The 19,559-nt window shown below is 38.3% G+C and overlaps 1 long non-coding RNA gene across 2 annotated transcripts in view; it reads left to right on the top strand.

Moving 5' to 3' along the window:
* The first annotated feature begins 820 nt into the window (after positions 1 to 820).
* Positions 821 to 19,559, top strand: part of LOC110013896 — a 40,090-nt gene continuing 21,351 nt past the window's right edge. For both annotated transcript variants that reach the window (XR_002289040.1, XR_002289039.1), the window contains exon 1: positions 821 to 1,148. This is a non-coding gene — a long non-coding RNA (uncharacterized LOC110013896). The remainder of the gene's footprint in view (positions 1,149 to 19,559) is intronic.

The following is a 19,559-nucleotide window of genomic DNA, read 5'->3' as shown; positions in this document are numbered from 1 at the left end:
AAGATATTTTAAATAAATTGAATTTTTTATGTTAAAATATATTTAAAAAAAAACTTCCTTCACCCATAAAAGCCACTTTGGGTTCTAAGGGTTTATTAATTGTACAAATGAGTTGCAACAATGTAAATTACAACTCATTCCTTATATATCTGAACAATAAGGACTTTAAAGACCCACTCCAATGAAAATCATGTTTGGGGTTTTTAACATGTTCTTGTAGCATTTTACTCATGATGGAGGATGTAGATAAGGAAAACTATTTCTTTGCTCAGGTCATTTTGAACCAGGAGCAGACAAGAAATGTGGTTGTTGAGAAAAGCCTGTAGCTGCGTCGCTCCATTCTGATGCAGCCACTTGTAGCCATTTTTGTTGCACCAGTAATGAATTTCTAATGAACTACTGCCACTCTGCAGCAACTATGTCATAGAAAACAACACATTTTATGATTATGGCTAAAACTGTCATAATCATTACTTAAAGACCCCTGGGTACTCTTTTACAATAGATCAAAATTGATCTATTGTGATTGTTTTTGACAGAGTCTAAAATAAAATTAAAGGAAGGTTTGTGTTATTGTTCATGTGCTGATCCCAAATTAAGCATAAATGCATTAATTAAAGCAGATTTGTTTTTCTTTGTATTCATACATGGGTACACAACTGTTTAGATCCAATTTTGTTTTGGCTCAAAAGATGCATTCTGTGATTAAGGCTCAAAAGGTATTAAAGTTTCTGATGCCATTTAGCTTTATAAATAAATATTTAAAAGTTATGTACATAACTGTAACAGATGGCGAGGAAAGAGGATCAGGTTATGGGACGCAGAGCCAAATCAGGATCAGAGGCCTGTCTCTCTGCATTTTAAGCAACAGTCACATGCATAACCCAGCACAGCTGTTTACGATTGAAGACGATTAGGGACAGCACATGTACTGAATCAGGATTTGTCCAAACTGGATTGCTTCAAAGCTTTTTTTATGTTTAGCTGGTAAATAATTTCAGTTATTATGCAACTCCTGCTCAGTTCTGCCATTTTTCTCTCTCTCAAATGTCCTCTAGGTTTGACAGTGGAGGAACGAGGGAACAGAGGCATCTGGAAGCTTTACCCCGGCTAACTGTCAATCAGAACACAACATAATGGGATTTGAGGTAGAATGTTTTTAAAAAAAATTAAAATGTATTTTTATTCAAGTTCTTAATTTTTCTTCTTCTTTTTTTAGATAAAAAATTGATGGAAAAAAGCTTTTATTAAAAAAATCCTTCTAATTAACTTATCTATTAAAAAAGTACCTGTGCTGTGAATGTAATTCAAACAAAAACAGACATTTTCCACCTTAAATATAATAGAAAAACTTGTAGTTAGTAAAGCAAATCAGCCATTGAGGTTTGTTTCAAGAAAATGTTGCTTGAACTATTCGCAGAGTTAACAGAAAGTGTAAATCCAAATTCTGATCATCCTTTTGCAGAACAGTTTCTGAGATTCACTGGTGATCAGACAGCTGCAGCGTCTTTCACAGAGGTGCCGTTCCAGATCTTACCTGCGTCACGCCATCTGTCAGGGACGATCACATTATACAGTTTCACAGCTTTGTTTGGATGCTTGTTCGCGTGTTCATTTGCATTTCAGAATAGTCAAGCCATATCTTTGAAAGCTGAATATTATCAGCTATCATTTTTGATTGTCAAAAATGTCAATATTGGATGTAAAAGACGACTGGAAATGCTTTTTAAATGGATCAAAAGATGATCAGAATGGGACTTTAAAACTAATATCTACAACCAAACAAAATTAGTTTAAAAGTTTTTTTTTTAAACTACATATGAAATCTCATTACAAATTTTTGGGAGGTCTTTGTCAATTTTTGTCAAACCTTAAATTATTTAAACTAGTGGCAGATTTTGACCTAGAGTTATTTTTTTTTAACCAGCAACTGGAATAGGCAAAATGCACATAAGACTAAGTAGAAGAGACAGCACTGTGTAAAAATATTAACATATTAATTATAACTTATTTACCTTAGAAAAAACAACTGTTAAGTCAACAGTTATTCATACCCTTCTCAATAATCAATAGAAAACTTTGTATGATCTAGTACAGAAGTCAAACATTTCCTATAATTGCTGACCAGTTTTTGCACGCTTTTATTGCGATGTATGACAATTTATAAAGGGTCAGTACATGAATTTTTCCGTAAAGTGTCTTGCATGGGGCTTTTAGATCGCTGTTCAAATCTTTGCAATTAAATGATAATGTCTGAGATCATTTTATGCATCAGTGCAGATTGCTAAATTAATGATGATGAAGGAGAAGTGCGCCCGGGCTTTTGTATTCAGTTGATTTTACGTCTAATCTTGTTGAGCAACTGAGTTGATAAAAAAAAAAAAACATGATAAATCTCATTTATGTGCGGAGGGGGGATTAGAGGTAGAAGGTAATGGTGGATATATTCACACAGAGATGCCTTTTGTTCTCAACTGTGTGCTGTGACAACTGGTAATGCAGTTTGCAGTAACATTCCATTACCACTATATAATTGCCTGTTCTGACAGATATAGAGCGAGATTAGCATATTAATGCAATTTACCCAAATAATTTATGCAGAAAATACACTTCAGTCATTCTAATTTGGTGACAGATTTGAGGTATTTTTTGATAGAAAATATTTTGTACTGTTAAATGGACAACGGATATGACCTATTATCTGCATTTATAGTTAATGTGAAGCATTTTTGCTGCTTCTGTTTTCAACTTCTGTTTATTTTGTTTGTAAGGTTGTACAGTTTGATTGGCTAAAAGTAAAACCACTAATGTTTATATTTTTAAAGTTTTAGACGATTAATACAGTACGTATTTCAGAGTTATATACGGACAAGCATATTAGGTCTATTTTATCCTAAGGCCACATAAATGTACATCTGCCACCGCGCAACGGGGTGGCATCGGCTGAATCTTTTCAAGATTATTTACTGCCCGACGATTGTTTTTATTTTTATTTATTTATTTATTTTTTAATTGTTGGTTTGGTCATTCATGCAGACACTGGCAGTCATTCAAGCAGGGATGACGTCATTACAAAATCGGGCAAGAGCTGGGCGGTTGCAGCTGGATCACTGGCTGGCAGCAGCTCTGTTTGGACGATGTGTAAATTCCTCCGTCCATCATCTGTCCATATCAAGTGCACTAGCTGCCCGGTAGCCAAGGACTATATAAAAAGCAGGCAATCCTGTACCACTAGTCATTTGCAACTCAGATTTTGAGCACACATTATAATATAGTCAATTTATTTATTTATTTCAAATACAAGCACAAAATGATAAAAAACACAAGAGTTAAAAATATATAAGCATCAACCCCAATTTGTCAATACACAGGTCTGTAAGTCGCTGTGGTGCTATTAACGCCATGAAGACTTATGTGCAGCATCAATGCCGTCACCCCATTTGGACCTGCGGTGGCCGGGATCGCCAGATTTACGTCCGGTCATCAACGGACCTCCGGCCCATTTCAAGTCATAGGTTACTAGCGTATGATTTCTAACCATCGGACAGTGGGACGGCAGCACAGGGGCAAGGGGGTGGCAGTCTGAAACCGGAGGACCTTGGAGACCTTGGCCGCCACATGCCCGCCACTGGACTGCCACCACGCGACCTCCAGATGTGCCCAGGTGGCCACTGGTCGATATTAGAAAATCATTCAGGCGCTGTTTTAGTTGAACACTTTCTTAAAAGCTCAGCGGCCACTGCACAGGATGTAATAAAGCAACTGTGGCGTGGCCTCCTGACGATTTTGCTGAAAAACTTACATTTAGGGCTTAGTGCAGTGGCATTTTGGAATATGTGGGGGATATACACTGGTTGCTGAGACGAATCTCTGGAGAGAAGATGTCAGATCCTTTTCCGGTTCAGAAATTGCCCCTTTGGGACATGCAACATGCTCCGACTGCTAACAAAACTTTGCGATGCTTGGCTGTCTTGCTGGTTGTTGTCATGTATTTTGATGTTGACTGGTGCAGCTGGAAATGGTAACAGCTAAGGTAGAAACAGACTGCCGCACTACCTTTACATTGTCTGAAACAAGCAACATCCTGGAGTATAAGGGGTTATTTATAGGTGCATATGTTAACAGCTGGTTAGGAAATCATATAATCAAGTCTTTTCTACAGATAAAATGCTGACTCATATTCAACAAGACCATTCCAGAGACTCTCCCAGTACGGTTAGGTTCATAATCTGCTGCAGGAGCTGCATCTGAATGACGGCCGCTTTGAACTGTACTTCCGTTTGTCTGTGACTCGGTTTGACGACTTGCTGTTCCACATTAGTCACAGAATGAAAAAACAAGAACAACTCTAGAGGATCTTTTTATTGTTATCTTTTATTATTATCAGTGCCTCATGGGCCAAAGCTAAATTCCTGTGTGGTTGACGCAATGAAAATTCTTCGCCACAGTTCAGATCTTTGAACTCTGAAAACTTTAGTCTGCAAAATATTCAGAATTTTTTTGCGCCACCCAAAAGGCGCTGCCACTTGACTGTTGCACCTGAAACTTAAAACACGCTGCAAGACCTTTGCAGGTCTGTATATTGACTTAACTGGACACCTCTGACACATAAATCGCATTCTGTTATCGCATTTTAGTCCTTTTTACCTTCAAAGTTCAGAATACTCATTAACTTTTCTGTCTGACACGAGCAATGCTGAGAGATCCACAGAAGCAGAATATTAGGAAACAAAAAAAGATTTTCAATCTAAAACAAAAGGAATAAAAGAAATGTTGATATTTTATCAAACTCAATAATTATATTTTTAAAATCTGAGAAAAAAGCTAGACATTTGTTTTTTAAAATACATCATAATTCATATATACAAGTGCAAAAAGCAACTTTAAAATTAGTATTTTGTAGTTTAAGAGATCTACAAAGAAGAACCCACCTATTTCTATTTGTGAGCATATAGGATGAACACAAAGCTTTTTGAATTAGGAATTCATTCTAGCCAATGCAGTTAATTTATTATTACATTATGGCAAAGGTGCAAACTTGTCAGCATTTTCATTTTCATAGGTAGCCGACTCTGAATACTTACCTAGCCATCCTAATCTTTACTAACCTGTGTGTTTGTGCACCATACAGCTACAAACAGAGAGCAGCCATCATTAATATTTATTTATACATTTCAAATGCAATATATGTTATCTTGGGACCTACAGTTTTTTGGTAGTTCAAAGCTGTCAGAGACAGTTGGAAATTACTTTGAAGCACATCCGCCTCCCTTTTGGTTTGATCACAAAACTCACACAGAGTTTGTTTCTGGAAGGCAGCGTACTGTAAAGTAGATGATGGGAAGTGATCCTCGTACTTATGGGCTCAGGATAAAAAAGGATAGCAAATTTTACGCAGCCTAACTTATCTGGCCTCCCACTCGCATCATTACAAGACTGTATTGCTGAGGACACTCATTGCCCAGAAGTGCAATGCCACACTGATCAAACAGTTAACATGCCCTTGCTGGCTGCAAACGAACACACTGTAGTGAGTGCCCTGGCGTGTCACAAATCAAAAGAAAGCCATGACTTGTTATCTTGTTGCAGCTTTTCTCGAGCCTTTTCTGGCAAGCCATATCTCTAGCTTTGAAGTCGGAGCCACTGGCAATGTCTCGAGTGCTGCTGCCATCAAGTGAGCGCCTCTTCATTAAATCACTGAGCTAATTATGGGAATCCCAAAGTCCTTGGTGTTGGGCAATGGGGCAAAGAACAATGAGTATGAGACAAATGCCCCAAAAATTCACAGAGTCATGAAATTCAGGTCCCAGCAGACCAAAATTATTCCTAACCTATCTGACTACTTGCTATAATTTAAGGGTAAGCTTAAAAAAATTAGTAATAAGAAATCCATCATTACTTTTTCCATATATATTTTTTTCCATTTCCAATTGGGTTTTGACACAGAAGACAGACACAATGACACTGAATTCACAGAAAGGATTCAATTGGTTTTATTTTCGTCTGCTCAAGGCTGCCTTGTTGTGTTCATTTCTGACTTTAGGTTTGCAAATCTGCAGCACTGGATTGTGGGGCAGATGTCATCTGCGCCTTTCATCCTCTCAGTTCCCTCGTCACCTACACACCTGCTCTATTTATAACCCGTAACCATAACAACAGGTCTTTTCTCTTTGGCATAAAAGAAGAATTTCTGTCACGTTGTCTTGAAAGAAAAAAAAAAGATCTCGTATTTTAAAACTTTCACATGAACCGTCAAAGCTGACGTTAGTAACACAGCGCTAAAGGCAATTTCTGCAGCAGCGATAATCTTTATTAGACAACATCCCAATACAATTATTGCCTCTGGTGTGTGGATGTGGAGTGTGGGATGAACACAACTTTGGAGTCAGTTTGGATGTATTTATTGTCACACTTTGGAAAGAAAATTAGCATTTTAAAAACATTTTCGACAAACAGCCCTGGAGGAAAAAAAACAGAAAAAAAAACCAAGAATATTTACAAAACCCTTTTCAAATGAGGCAGCATAGGAGTTATTAGTCAGAGTTTGAAAACTCTGCAGGTTTTTTTTGTGTATCTACACCTCCGTTTGTTCGCACTAGCAGTTTACCCTCTCAGGAACCAAGGGTTGCAGACATTTAGCTGATAAGAGGTGAAACCATTGTTTGACATCGTGCTGCTCCCACCAACCCAGAACCTTTAGTGAAAACTAATTGATCCCAAAGGGACCAATCCTGAAGTCACACTTAAATGAATTGGAGCAAAGTGCATTGTGGGATATGTTTCTGAGTTTATTTTCAATGTCTAATGTTTGGTGCATCCTTGTCACAGATCCCAGATCAGCTCTGCAACAAGGACTTATGGCAGAGGGAGGGGACGGGTGATTAATCCCTGCAGTCGGAGAGGAAACCAAACTGTTTACTCCAAATAGCACTGATGGGAAATAAATCAACAACGCAATTTGTCTGGTGGTGCAGGGGGTGGGGTGGGGGGGATTAAAAATGATTATCGAAATCTTATTATTTCCGAAAGTGCTCTGACCTTGTTTGTAATGTAATTTGGAAAGCTTTAGAAGATTATGAGGAGATGAGTCACTTTCTACTTTTTATATTAAGGAACACATTGAAGTGGAGGTTGAGAACAACAAAGCCGCTCTACAAATGGTGACTCAGTCTGTTTCAATGCCATGTTAAGGTGGAACAGTGAGATGGCATAACTGCCCTCAAAAGAAATTAAATTCTCTGCTAAATCCACAAATTCTCTATAATGCAAAGAATGGCATTGTATATTTATAGACGTATGAAATAAAAAATAAAAAAAATCACAAGAAGGAAACTCACGAACACAAGCAGCCACACAGAAAGGAAGCCAAGTGGAAGGTAGAATAATCAGAACAGCATGGGGAGAGCTGCTTGACATCAGTTTTTAGACAGATATTTTCAGGACAACTAATCTTTTTATTATTTTCCTTTTTTGATGTGTGTAGTTTATATCAGTGTGTAGATTGTTACATTCCAGACTTTCTCCAACGGCGCTCTGAACAGCTATTCTTGTCTCCCTTCATATCTTGTGGTAATAAAAGCGTTGCAGTGTTGATGAATGGCAAAAGCTGAAAACAGGGAAAAAAAAGATTGAAATAAATATTAAGAGTTCTGGCAGGTGTAAATGTGAGTGTGTGTAGTTGTGTGGTCCTGTGGCAGACCTGTCTAGGGTGTAATCTGCCTTCGCCCCACAGCAGCTGGGATAAAGTCCAGCGACCCCAAAAGGGATTAGAAAAAGGATGGATGGAGTAATAAATGTATTCTAAGCAGATTGTAAATATGAGAAATGAGTAAATATTTGTCGTTACACTACCAATTAGTTTATGTTGGGCTTATCTGAAGCCAATTTTCATCTCTCCTTGTTTTTTATTCATTATTATTATTATCATTAATTATTAATTTATTCAAGCACAAACAGTTATTAAAGCTCACAACTTAGTAATCATCTGCCAATCAAATGCCCAAGTGCCATTTCAGCACATATTTAATTTAACATACAAAAAGACACCAGATAAAAAAATATGCATCTGTTCCAATTATCTTGGATATCAAATCTACCCTTAAGGTTAAAAAGAATAGTTTGGGCATAAATACACTTTATTTTTATGTTAAGTTCTTAACGGACTATGACTTTGTTTGATGGGATGGTTTACATTCTTTTGCGAACGGGGGATGACTTGATTTTTATTTAACAAGCCACTCATTGATACACGCTGGCTCTTCCTACTCTGGTTTTAAATTAGACTTGAGGAAGTGAAAGTGTGGCCCCTTGACTCTAAACAAATTGGTTGGAAGCTCAAGTTAATGGGATTGGTTAGGAATAAAGGGCAGATTAAGGTTTTTGATTAGGAGACTGTTTGATCATTAGTTTTTGGAATGAAAACTATCAGACAAAATGACTTTAGCCCCAAAAGGACAGACATTTTTTTGGGAATCTGAGATGATGCTGTAGATAGAAAACATGACAAGCCAGCTTTTTGAAGATGGAGGGTAATTTTAGGTGGATAACACAATCTTAGGTATGACAGTGTTTACCTTTGGAAATGGAATTTGACATATCTCGTTTGGCTTTCTGTGACCCAATGTGATGAATTGCTGTTAGACAACAGTCTGAGGAAGGGAAAAAATAGAAACAAGAATATGTTTGAACAATCATTTTTATTATTGTCTTACAGAACACCCATCCCCCTCTTAGAGAGCAAATTTGAGTTGTCCCAAAAACCATAAAACCAGGAGTGGTGAAGGATAGAATGGAAAATAAAATAAGAATAGTACAATTGTCTATAAACCACACAAATACAAGGCGCATTTTTACAATTGCCTTAGGCGTGCGAAAGGGGAGCAGTACCACTGATCGAGATGATGTGAAAAGGAGCAACCTAGGTAATCTCCTCTGGGATAGAAGACTTGAAGAGGTGTGGCTCTGACAATCCTACTTAGGACAGACGGCATGGAGATCCCCCCCCAATGCAAACAGGGCTCAGGCAGGAAACTGTTTGCCAACCTGGACACACATGTGGGCTGAAAACTATTACTTTAAATAAACTTGGTTCTATTTATCTAAAAGAGAAAAGCTTTGAGTTATTATCGAATGACACTAGGTGAGACTATGACTGCAGAAAAAACACAAAACATGAAAAGAGAACAAAAGACCAAAAAAATAAATAAAATAAACTGAAGGCAAACAGAGAAACCACACCAATGGGTACAATCCTCCCATTTTTTTTTTCAAAAAACATTTTGATCATGGCAGCAAGTTAAACATCCATATTTGTGTATATCTGAATTAGCAATGCAATTTTGTGACAATGCATAAAAATTGTAATTTGTCAGAGTAAACATCAGGAACACTATGTACAGATGGGTGAGCGAAAAAAGGGAAGCCAGGTTATCTTTTTTTGTCAATGTTTTGATTAGTTCTTCTGTTCATTGACTCCTAGGGCCAGACTAACCCAGGTCACTTTTAGGGGCCAAAGGTTGCTATTACTTAACTTTTTTCAAACCTTTGTCTGCTTTGGTTTGCTTTGTCACCCTGTTTTAAGAAGAAAACCAAAGACTAAAGCGGACCAGAACCAACATTGTGATGAATTTCACCAAATATTGTTGTCAAAATAGATGTAAATTTAGGAAAAGTACTAATTTGAAGCTTAAAGAAGATATTTTTTAAATCACATTGTCGTGAAAGAATGAAGATCTGTAAAGCTTTTAAATCAAACGCTGCGGGAGCACAAAGTATTCAATAATTGTGTTAAGACTGTTGACATTTGAAAACAGTACCTCTAATTGGTTTTGCAACATTACACCTTTAAAAATTGCACTGCCACACTAACCCAGCTCAATCACAACAACACCTCTTGAAAGGGTAACAATGTTAAAACTCCCCTGCTGTTTAAGAAGACAGAAGAAAATACAACTTAATAGTTGTTTTTTTTTGTCTTGGTGCACACACGTGATAAAACCTCTTTGCTCTTTATGGCTGCAAAAAAACAACAGATGTTAAAGAAGATACGCTTTTTTTTTTTTCTCTTTTTTTAACTTGTCCTGTCCAACAGCTAGGCAGGCAGATGAGAGCTGAGGGCCTCTTGTGTTGGACATATTTTACTTTAACAAGAGGGGTTATTAATCTTCAGACAAACCAAAGGTGTGACTGAACAAACCCCTTTTGTAATTGAGGCCAAACTTTATTCATTTCAACCATGATTGAAAATCTTTGGTGTTGGACCGGACGGAAAAGGAAAGAAGGGAAGAAGAGGGAGGGATGTCAGGGGGGGGGGGGGGGTGGTGATAGTGAGAGGGGGGGTAAGACCATGAAGCAGCATAGAGCAGACAGGTTTACTGGTTGTTTATCGTTACGGTACAGTTCAAATGTAGTACAAAAAGGGCGGGGCCTGTTCACACACACTCAAATATTATCAACACACCTACTAGCTGCAATAAATGTTCACATGTCAACATGTACACAAAACAGATAGTGTTCACGAACGCATACTTATGCCTTTAAAACAACTAGTGTGAAATCTTTCATTCATTCAATCATGCAAACTGTTAGTGCAAAGGTGAGCTAACACCTGTGCTCAGGTGAGTGTTTATGTTCTTCTAAAATGGATGGTGGAATGTGAAAACACCCAGACCCCCGCCGCTGCAGCAGCGGCAGCCGGAATTCCCCCAACGCCACACGGGAACAGGCAGGGAACAACCACCCCCCGGGCGACCAAGCCCGCCACCCAGGCCAAAAAAAAGAGATACGCTTTTAATGTAAATGACACCTGAGAAAGAAAAAAAACAACAACTCTGGGTTTAGCTAAACCTGTGAGAAAAAAAGTCTATTACTAAAAAAAAAGTACACTGAAGGAGCACATCAGCTCACTTCTTTTATTGTGGAGCTCCAGGTGTGTGCTCCAGGTAAAGATCCCCACTTTAAATTGTATTAGCTCAAAATTAAGCAGCTTCCTCTAATTCGGGCTTTTCCTTCAAATTTAATTTTACTTGTCTCAAGGGTCTAAAAATTGCAGCAGGAATCAGCACACGAAGCTACACAAACAGGATTACTTCATGTAGGCATCCTGAAAATCAATTCATTACTGTTTCTGTTGTGAGGCAGGAAAAAGTCTGATTTGTTTTCCCAGAGAGCTGTGCATGTTGTGCATAAAGCTTTGGAAAAAGCCAATTGTCAGGCTGACATATCCCTTCGCACAGTTATGCTAAATCTCCCAGCTAATGGCGTGCGTATGTAAGACACCCAATTTGAATTTTATAAAAATAAATCTTGCAGTTTTGACACTTGAATGCAACAGAACATTCCACAAAAATCACGTAAATGTCCACAGACTTGTACAGTTTTATATTGTGTAGTATGTCTCGCCAAGGGTTATGAACAGTGAACATAATTAGAGAGTATATGTGTGTGTGTGTGTGTGTGTGTGTGGGGGGGGTGTTTTTAATAACATCCTGACAATCCATTCTTGTATTTTAATTTTGTTCACAATTTTAAGACAGTGAGAGATACGACCATGGAAACACTGCCATCTAAAATGAAAAATAGCATAAAAAACACGACATATATGGTACCTTTGTTAGTAAAATTCTCCAGAAAACACAAAAAGCTAGTCTCCAGGAAAACACACACACAATAGGTTCAACAGCAAAAACCCACATTATCCTAATGTTTTTATTATTTATGGTAGAGAGGTAAATAGAATAATTGTGAGTGTTAAAGTTTTGTGCGGATTAAAAATGTTGAGACAATCCTCTCCATGACACCCAAAATTTGAAATGACATTATTACATTCAACAATTTAACAAAACTCCTCCACAATAAATAAACTTAAATATCTCAATTAAAGTCATGCTTTGTATGTAAGTGAACAGTTATATATCAGCAGTGATGGGATGAGGCTGTCATGATTCAAATTTAGATCTCAGGATGTCAATCAGAGCATAGCCTAAATGTTTGTGTTTAGTTTTAATTCACATATACAGTATAACATCCAATATTATTGTTGACTATAATTTGAAGGCTTTCCCAAAGGATTGCACACTTCAATCAGACTGTCATTTATTCTTATGGCTGTTGTTGATGCTTCAAATCATTATGCTACTTTAACCCTTTAATACCATAACTCTTCAACCGATCATGTGATCCGTGAGAATTGGCTGATTCTGACGAGCATTACGATCATAAAGTGTTGCATACCAGTGCAAGTCGGCTTTTCGCCATATTGCTGCATTCACGCCAGGCATGTGGTGCGCATACAAGAATTCGCGGAACGTGGATTTTTGAACGCACTTTTAGCATATGGTGTTCACATTGAAATAGCGCCACCAATTACTAGCACATGTCCTTGCAGTAAGAGACTTGGTGCGAAATGTCAACACGGTGCAAAATCTTGCTACTCTTGCTCCAGGCTTTTTCTTTTGAAGCTCTATTTGGATATATAAAAGGCTTGTTGCCATAGAAGGCTGGCCAGGCACAAACCACAATTATTAATTTCTCCTTCATGATCAGTTTTCTAACAGTTGGCACTTCTGTGTTTTGAAAAGGATGCTGCCAATACATTACTACTGTACGTAGAGCCTGAAAATGGACTTAAAATTTGCGTAGCGACATGTGAACGCAAGAGTTTTTAACGTGAAAGCCCAAAACGCACAGTGACATGCGTTTCTGTAGACTTTTCATTGGAAGTGATCATTCAAATGCACCTTTCCGAGCCTGGTGTGAACGTTGCATTACAGATCTGCCGGAATCACATTAATTACATAAACAGTTGAAGGATTATGGTAGTCAAAAGACCAGAGCTAGAGCTCCAGTGTTAATGTGTTAAAAGTAACTAAGCCTTATGATAACGTAACTAATTAATAAAAGAATCAATTTATGAAAAAATGTACAAATACATCCAAAGATGGAAAGTGAAAAAACGCACATGACTAGTTTATGAGGATACTCAAAAGCAGACAAAGGAGCAGATCTTTGAACCTATTCAAACACAAAAACAAGCTCAGTGCCAGAGAACTGACATATTCAGCCATTACAAATGTATGCTTTGATGAAAAAAGGGACATAATGGAGCATAGACTGGGGCTTAGGTCAACCCACCTCACATGCCCAGCCCATCAACCTTTTATGAATGCAGCGATAGAGACATACAGGGAAAAGACAGGACACTGAGGGACTGGGGTGATGGGTTGACGAGCACATTTGTTACTCTGTGTGATGTATATCACAGAAGCCAATCCAACACAACACGCATGCACAGAGAGGAAAGACATGTAGAGCTGAGGTGACATACAAGGACTTGTCCTCTTACCGTCCTGGATAATAAGCATCAGGCCAAGTGCTTGCTGTGGTAGTTGTCAGACTTATGCTGCCTCCTGCATCAATACAGTTTTAAACAGGCAATTAAAGAAAATGTTTAATTAAATCTGTAGTGTTAAACGGAAAATTTTATTATAAGCTGTCAATCTATGCATTGCTCCTAAAAGCCAAAAAGCTCCCAAAAATATGCAACATGTTAGCGGGTTACATTTCTTTTGTGTATCCTCTGACTATTTGTTTATATCAGGGGTGCCCCCAAAAGTCAAGTAAAAACAGTGCTAAAGAACCGATCCCTAAAAACAGCCAAGAATATTCTACAGGATTTTGTAACAAACAATTTATAATATAGCCCACCAATGGCAACAAGATGCTGCAACAGATACGAAAGTTTCTGCGCTGTAGTAATGCAAAGCTGCTGAAGAACAAATTTTGAGTAAGCATCCTTTTACACCCATCCAAGGCTGATGATGTAGGTTAATACAATATGTGTGCAACATCCGGATAAGACCAGTCTTTGCTTTATGGTAAGTGTAACAGTAAAATTTCCTGTTCCCTGTTCTTCATTTGATGCAGTGGTCAAAATTTGGTGCTAGTTTTGCTGTAGTCACATGCACCCGCACGGGTGCTGCTGGTCATTTGGGTTGCCCGTGGAGGGTCGTAGACAGGTGTGGCTGCCTCTTCAAGGGAGCGCAGGTATGTCTTACAGTTCCCTGGAGGCTTGTGCCTCCTTAAGATACGTCATGAAAGTGGAAAATACGATTATCGTGCATGTGAGTGTTTTGAAATATTTGTGAGGACAATGCAAGTTGCACGCACTTATGATGTATGGTTGATCCTGTTGTATTGCACCGCTCTCTAGGCAGTTGTGAGGTGCACACATTGGCTCCATATAGCCACGCAAGGGATGTGCAGGTGTTAGGTAAGTACCCAGAAGACACCCATATTAGATGCCCACACAAACTACAACCTGTTTGTCTAATTTCCTCATTTCAAACAGTCAGGCTGCACGCAAGAAGCACACTCTTATCACATGAACAGCTCTAGAGGGCTCCTCATGCAGTACGCAGGCTTTGGAGGGGGTTTATATAAAATAAAAACCTCTTACCTACTTCAGCCTTACCTACACTTAGGAGTTGTTTAAATGTTTGCTAAGACCTGTCACCCACAGCAAAAAATAATCTTGAACTGGCTGCCCTAGTGCTCTACAATCCAAATCTTTTGCAGACCACCTGTGCCTCATACAGTTTTGCCCATTTTTTGGGGCTGTATCCAGCCGTGAGGGCAGTTGTGCCTAATGCATAAGGATGGAGGGGAGAACTCCAGTACATAATAAACTTGTTTTGGATCATTTTAACAGAAGAGGTTGGATGTGTTTCATAATGATGTAAGTTGGAATCTTTGGTGGGAAAACGAAAACATCAGTGTGATGGATCAATTAGTTTGAGGGGTCAAAACACACATCCCCATGCTTTTGAAAGGATGTAATGAAGCCAAATTTCCGGGACTCTGGGAGAAGACTTGGTGCTCTAAATCTAAGAGCAAATGTGATTTAAAAGCAGAGCGGTATGTCTAAGAGTGCTTTCACCATCACTGCGGTAATCACATGCAATAACACATTTTCTTACTCTTCTGCTTTAAAGTTGCGGTTCTCCTCCTTTATCAACTGGAAAAACTGCCTGAGGTTTTCAGACTCTCTGTCAGCGATTATTTTTTTTCGGTGGCTTGAGACTCTCTTGGTTCTTCTGCAAAGTTAGAAGTGGTTGGAAAAGCTCGGATGTGCTTTAAACAGCTGCCCAGTACCACGTGAAAATAGTATTTTATAGTAGAAATGGAAACAATTAATAATTTAAATAAAAAGATTTTACAATTTATCCAGTTCACATACAGAAATGATGCATTTCCTCTTCCAATGAAACCTAAGTCACATATCCCAAAAGGCCACCACTCGGCGGCCTGAATATAAGCTTTTAGGCAAGTTCTACAGGTAGCCACATTTGAAATCTGATAGCAAGTAGCTGTATATGTAATCATATAAATAATAAATAAAGCAGTCGCATTATTACATGCCATGCGGTGTCTGTGGAAGTTTTAAGAAAAGGTAAAAATTAAACAGCGACTGGACGATTTTCCGACATCAGTTGGGGCCGCATTGTGTAAAACCGTTAAACCGCGCATCAAAACCCCAAATCTGTGAATCAAAATGCATAAATTGAGAACAAAAACCTATAATTTGCAACCAAAAGCTATTACCCAAAGCACAATCATATTTCTTAGTTGCTGATTTGTTTTCTCGCCATTCTGAAATCGTGTTTTTGAGTTGCATTTTTTTTCTGAAATCGTCTTTTTGAGTTGTGCTTTTATTTTTCGCGGTTTTGATTCAAAAACATGTCGACTCCTTCCGGCATCACTACCTGACTGACGGCCGCTGTCTACATTCATGACCACGCCAATGATTTCCAAAAAAATCGGGCGGGGGCATCCAATCTTGAAGATCTTGCTGATGCCTCTCTATCCCGCAGTGGCAGTTGTATATCTGACTGTAGCATAAACAACAATTGGCTGTTGTCCATACAACAAAAACTAAAACACAATCAGCGACTGTTGTGGGCCATAATAATGTTATATTCCACAAACAGGCTGTTCGTGGGCTGGTTTTAAAATGCACAAAAGCATGCTTTACTTTGGTGTTAAATCCTTATTGCTACAGGCAAGGGCATCAAACGCCATCTTCTCAAATCATCTTCCAAACAACACCAATGAATAATTACTTTTGAGAGTAATTACATTTTCCTGCATTGTTGACGATGGAGACCCTCACTGTGAGCTCTCAGTGCAACAAAACTCATTAATGAAATCACCACACGCTCTCTAATCTCAACATATCGAATCCACATGGATAATAAATATCCTAGCCATTTCCTTTCCCTAATGTCACAAAAGAATCGAACAACATCTTGTTCAGCTCAGTGGGTACACTTGCAGATTTATTAGTTTGATTATTGGTCTGAGCCCACCAGTGCTGAAAACAAAAGCAGTTGTGGAGCAGTAGTAACTCAGATTTTAAAATAGATTTTTGCTTTTGGCTCAATAAAATGATTAATTACTTTTGGTCTCAGTGGGGTTTTCCCCCCCCAAAATTTTACAGATTTGACAACTTAGGGTTTTTGTGCAGAACAGCAAACCCAACCAACTGACTGAGACACTACGTTACCTTCATTGGCGCCTAAATGCATGACAATGCAGTCTTTCATCTGCTTTAATATTTTTACAACTCTGACAAATGCTTTGAAATGAATATATTCCTGACTATCCTCTATGTTCAAACCAGGTCAGACAGGAGTATTGTCTTGTGAGGGTTGGGCAGAGTGTAATGCATTAGAAGTGTGGGTCACTGGTTTTGTCCTCGTGTCATATGCTATCCCTCAGAGGGAACACATGGCCGCCTCGTGTCCTTTAGACACAGCTCTGCTGTCCCTCTGTGTCCTCAGCCCTTCTCCTTCACCTTCTCTTCCATGCCCTGTTTCCTTTCTAATTAGTACAAAGTCATTAGAGGAGCACAGTAATATCTCAGTGATCGAGAGACTCAGATGAGAGATTAAGGAAACCTTTCTGGCAATATGCCTTTTTCCTTTGTGATCATGAGCGCTGAATCCCCAAGGATCACAAGCTTAATGAGAGACATACTTTCTCCCAAACATTAAAAGGAAAATTAAAGGTGTTTTTGAACGCCAGCCAAGAATGCCAAACTTTCTAACACAGCAGATGTCTCTGCAAACATCAGCAACCAACTCGATAAATCAGTGACCCATGCTTATTTTTAACTTTGAAGCATATCATCAACGAGTTATGATCTAGCGCAAAATCCTGAAATGACTGCTGATGGGAAAATTAAATTCTGGGTTGCTGAAAGAGAGACTTTGAGGTCATTGGAGGAAGAGTGCAAAGATTTTTGTTCGGTGGATTAAGGGTTACGCAGATTAATAAGAAGCAAGAGTTGCTGCGGTTTTTACCCAAGTCTTTGCAGCCTTGAGGTTATTGTGCAAACAAAATGAGAGGACAGAAATATGCCGACGTGCTGGAAGAAATGTATTCTTTGATGGGTGACATTACATAAACACATTTTTCATGTTTCAGGTGTTTGCTGGCAGACCAGTTTCTTACACAGCATATTCTTTTTGAAGGATTGAAAATAAATCTTAAGCCTGTAACAGCAGGTAGAGTAAACACCTTCTTTTTTGCAGAAATATGGAAGTAAAAATACTAATACAGTTAAAATTCGGTTGCTTTCTTTTATAGTAAACAAAACATTTTCCCAAATCGTGCTTTGGTTTCTCTCTATAATGAAATATTTCTAAAAGAATTCAGAAGAACTCCAAGTTTGAGATTAGTATTTGAGTTATCAAAAACCTTTGTAGTATTTCTGAAAAATTTCCCCGAGTCACGTGTTTTGCCCTCAGATGTGATTTAAGGTCAGTTTTCCCAATAGAACAGCTGCGGCACCAACGACAACACAGGAAGTGCTGAACCATCACACCAAATCAATTTACCATTTGACTGACAAGTATACTTTGTTGTCTGGGGAACTGTCAACACCTGTGATTTATTTGCCTGTCCAAAGCAAGTTTAGACTCCAAGGTCTAGCCAAAGGCAACTCTAATGTCAACGCTTGTTTGCTGTGACTTTGCTGACTGATGGCTATAATACTGATAAAATGATTAAAAATGCATTATTCAGAATATTTATAACACTGCAGTTTTAAAATGAAAGTTTGGTGAGGCTGTTCAAGACAACCTAAACTTCCAGAATAAATTCTTGCTACAAATTCTGCACATTTGGTCTCACGTGAAGATTTTAATTGTGTGAGTATTATGAAGGTAATAATGTGTCTAAATGGACAAGCTTGTGGATTTGATGTGAGAACTTGTAAAACAGGAGGTGAAAACTTGTGCACCATAAATCTGCATCTGTGTAAAAATCTTCTGCCGTAAAGTCTGACAAACAAAATCAGAACTGACAAATTCCCATTTGCATGTGTTCATTTAGAGTTACAACGTCAAATCTGTGATTACATCTGCTCAAATGTGCTTCTGCGTGAATCTGCTGGCACAAATCACAAGTGCGCTACAACTGCGCTCTGAATTCTGACACGACCCTTCACGGGCAACCCAAATGACCAGCAGCACCCGTGCGGGTTCATTCCTTGCGATAAACTTGTGTCAAAACTGATCTGTGTCCGATATTGGAACTAGTGGGGAGGGAAGGTTAGAGAAGGGGGGAGTCAACCAATCAGAGTGCAGGACTCGGAGAACTTGGTAAAGGTAGAAAGAGCTTCACAGATTCGTACTTCCGGCCTCAATAACTCTTCTGATAAACTTTCAAATGTGACAGCAAGTATCTCAATCTCAATAAAAAAAAATAAAAAAATAAAAAAAAATAAAAAAGTATCTCAATCCTTTTGTATTAACACAGAGAGTGAACTATAAATGCTTTCTAAAGAAAAAAGATTCAGAAATCAGAGCACAGTTGTAGCACACTTATGATTTGCGCCAGCAGATTCACGCAGAAGCACATTTGAGCAGATGTAATCACAGATTTGACATAACTCTAAATGAACACATGCAAATGGGAATTTGTCAGTTCTTATTTTGTTTGTCAGACTTTACAGCAGAAGATTTTTACACACAAATGCAGATATTTGTTGCACAAGTTCTCACATCAAATCTACAAGCTCAAGATTCAAGATTCAAGAAGTGTTTATTGCCAAATTCAGTGAAGTTTCACAGAATTGGAATTGGACCAAAGATGCAACGGAGACAATGTAAACAAACTGGCATTAGTGAGATGGACTCCCCAACGCCACAGAGATATACTGTAGACAGATCAGTGTAGATTTGGTGTAAGTGTCTGGTTTTCAGTTTTCTCAGTGTCAGGTCATCTGCTTTGTCACCCTTTTTGTTTTTTCCATGGGTTTTGTCCTGTTTCAGTTCATTTCCTAAATGTTGTGGTTTCTGCCACTAACCCTGGTCTCCTTCGTTTTGGATCCTCCTCCAAAAGTGCTTTGAGTCACCTTATTTGACCCCTGTAGCAGTGCAATATTAAGATAACCTTATTCTGTTTCTTAAAAGGTCATTATTGGGTTCCAACATATTGAAACACACAGAAATAGAAAATGATGAAAAAGCACCAAAAAAGCTTTTATTTTGATAAAA

The sequence above is a fragment of the Oryzias latipes genome, chromosome 3 (genome assembly GCF_002234675.1).
Source record: "Oryzias latipes chromosome 3, ASM223467v1".
Classification (NCBI taxonomy): Eukaryota; Metazoa; Chordata; class Actinopteri; order Beloniformes; family Adrianichthyidae; genus Oryzias; species Oryzias latipes.
This window is presented reverse-complemented; position numbering and strand designations above follow the sequence as displayed.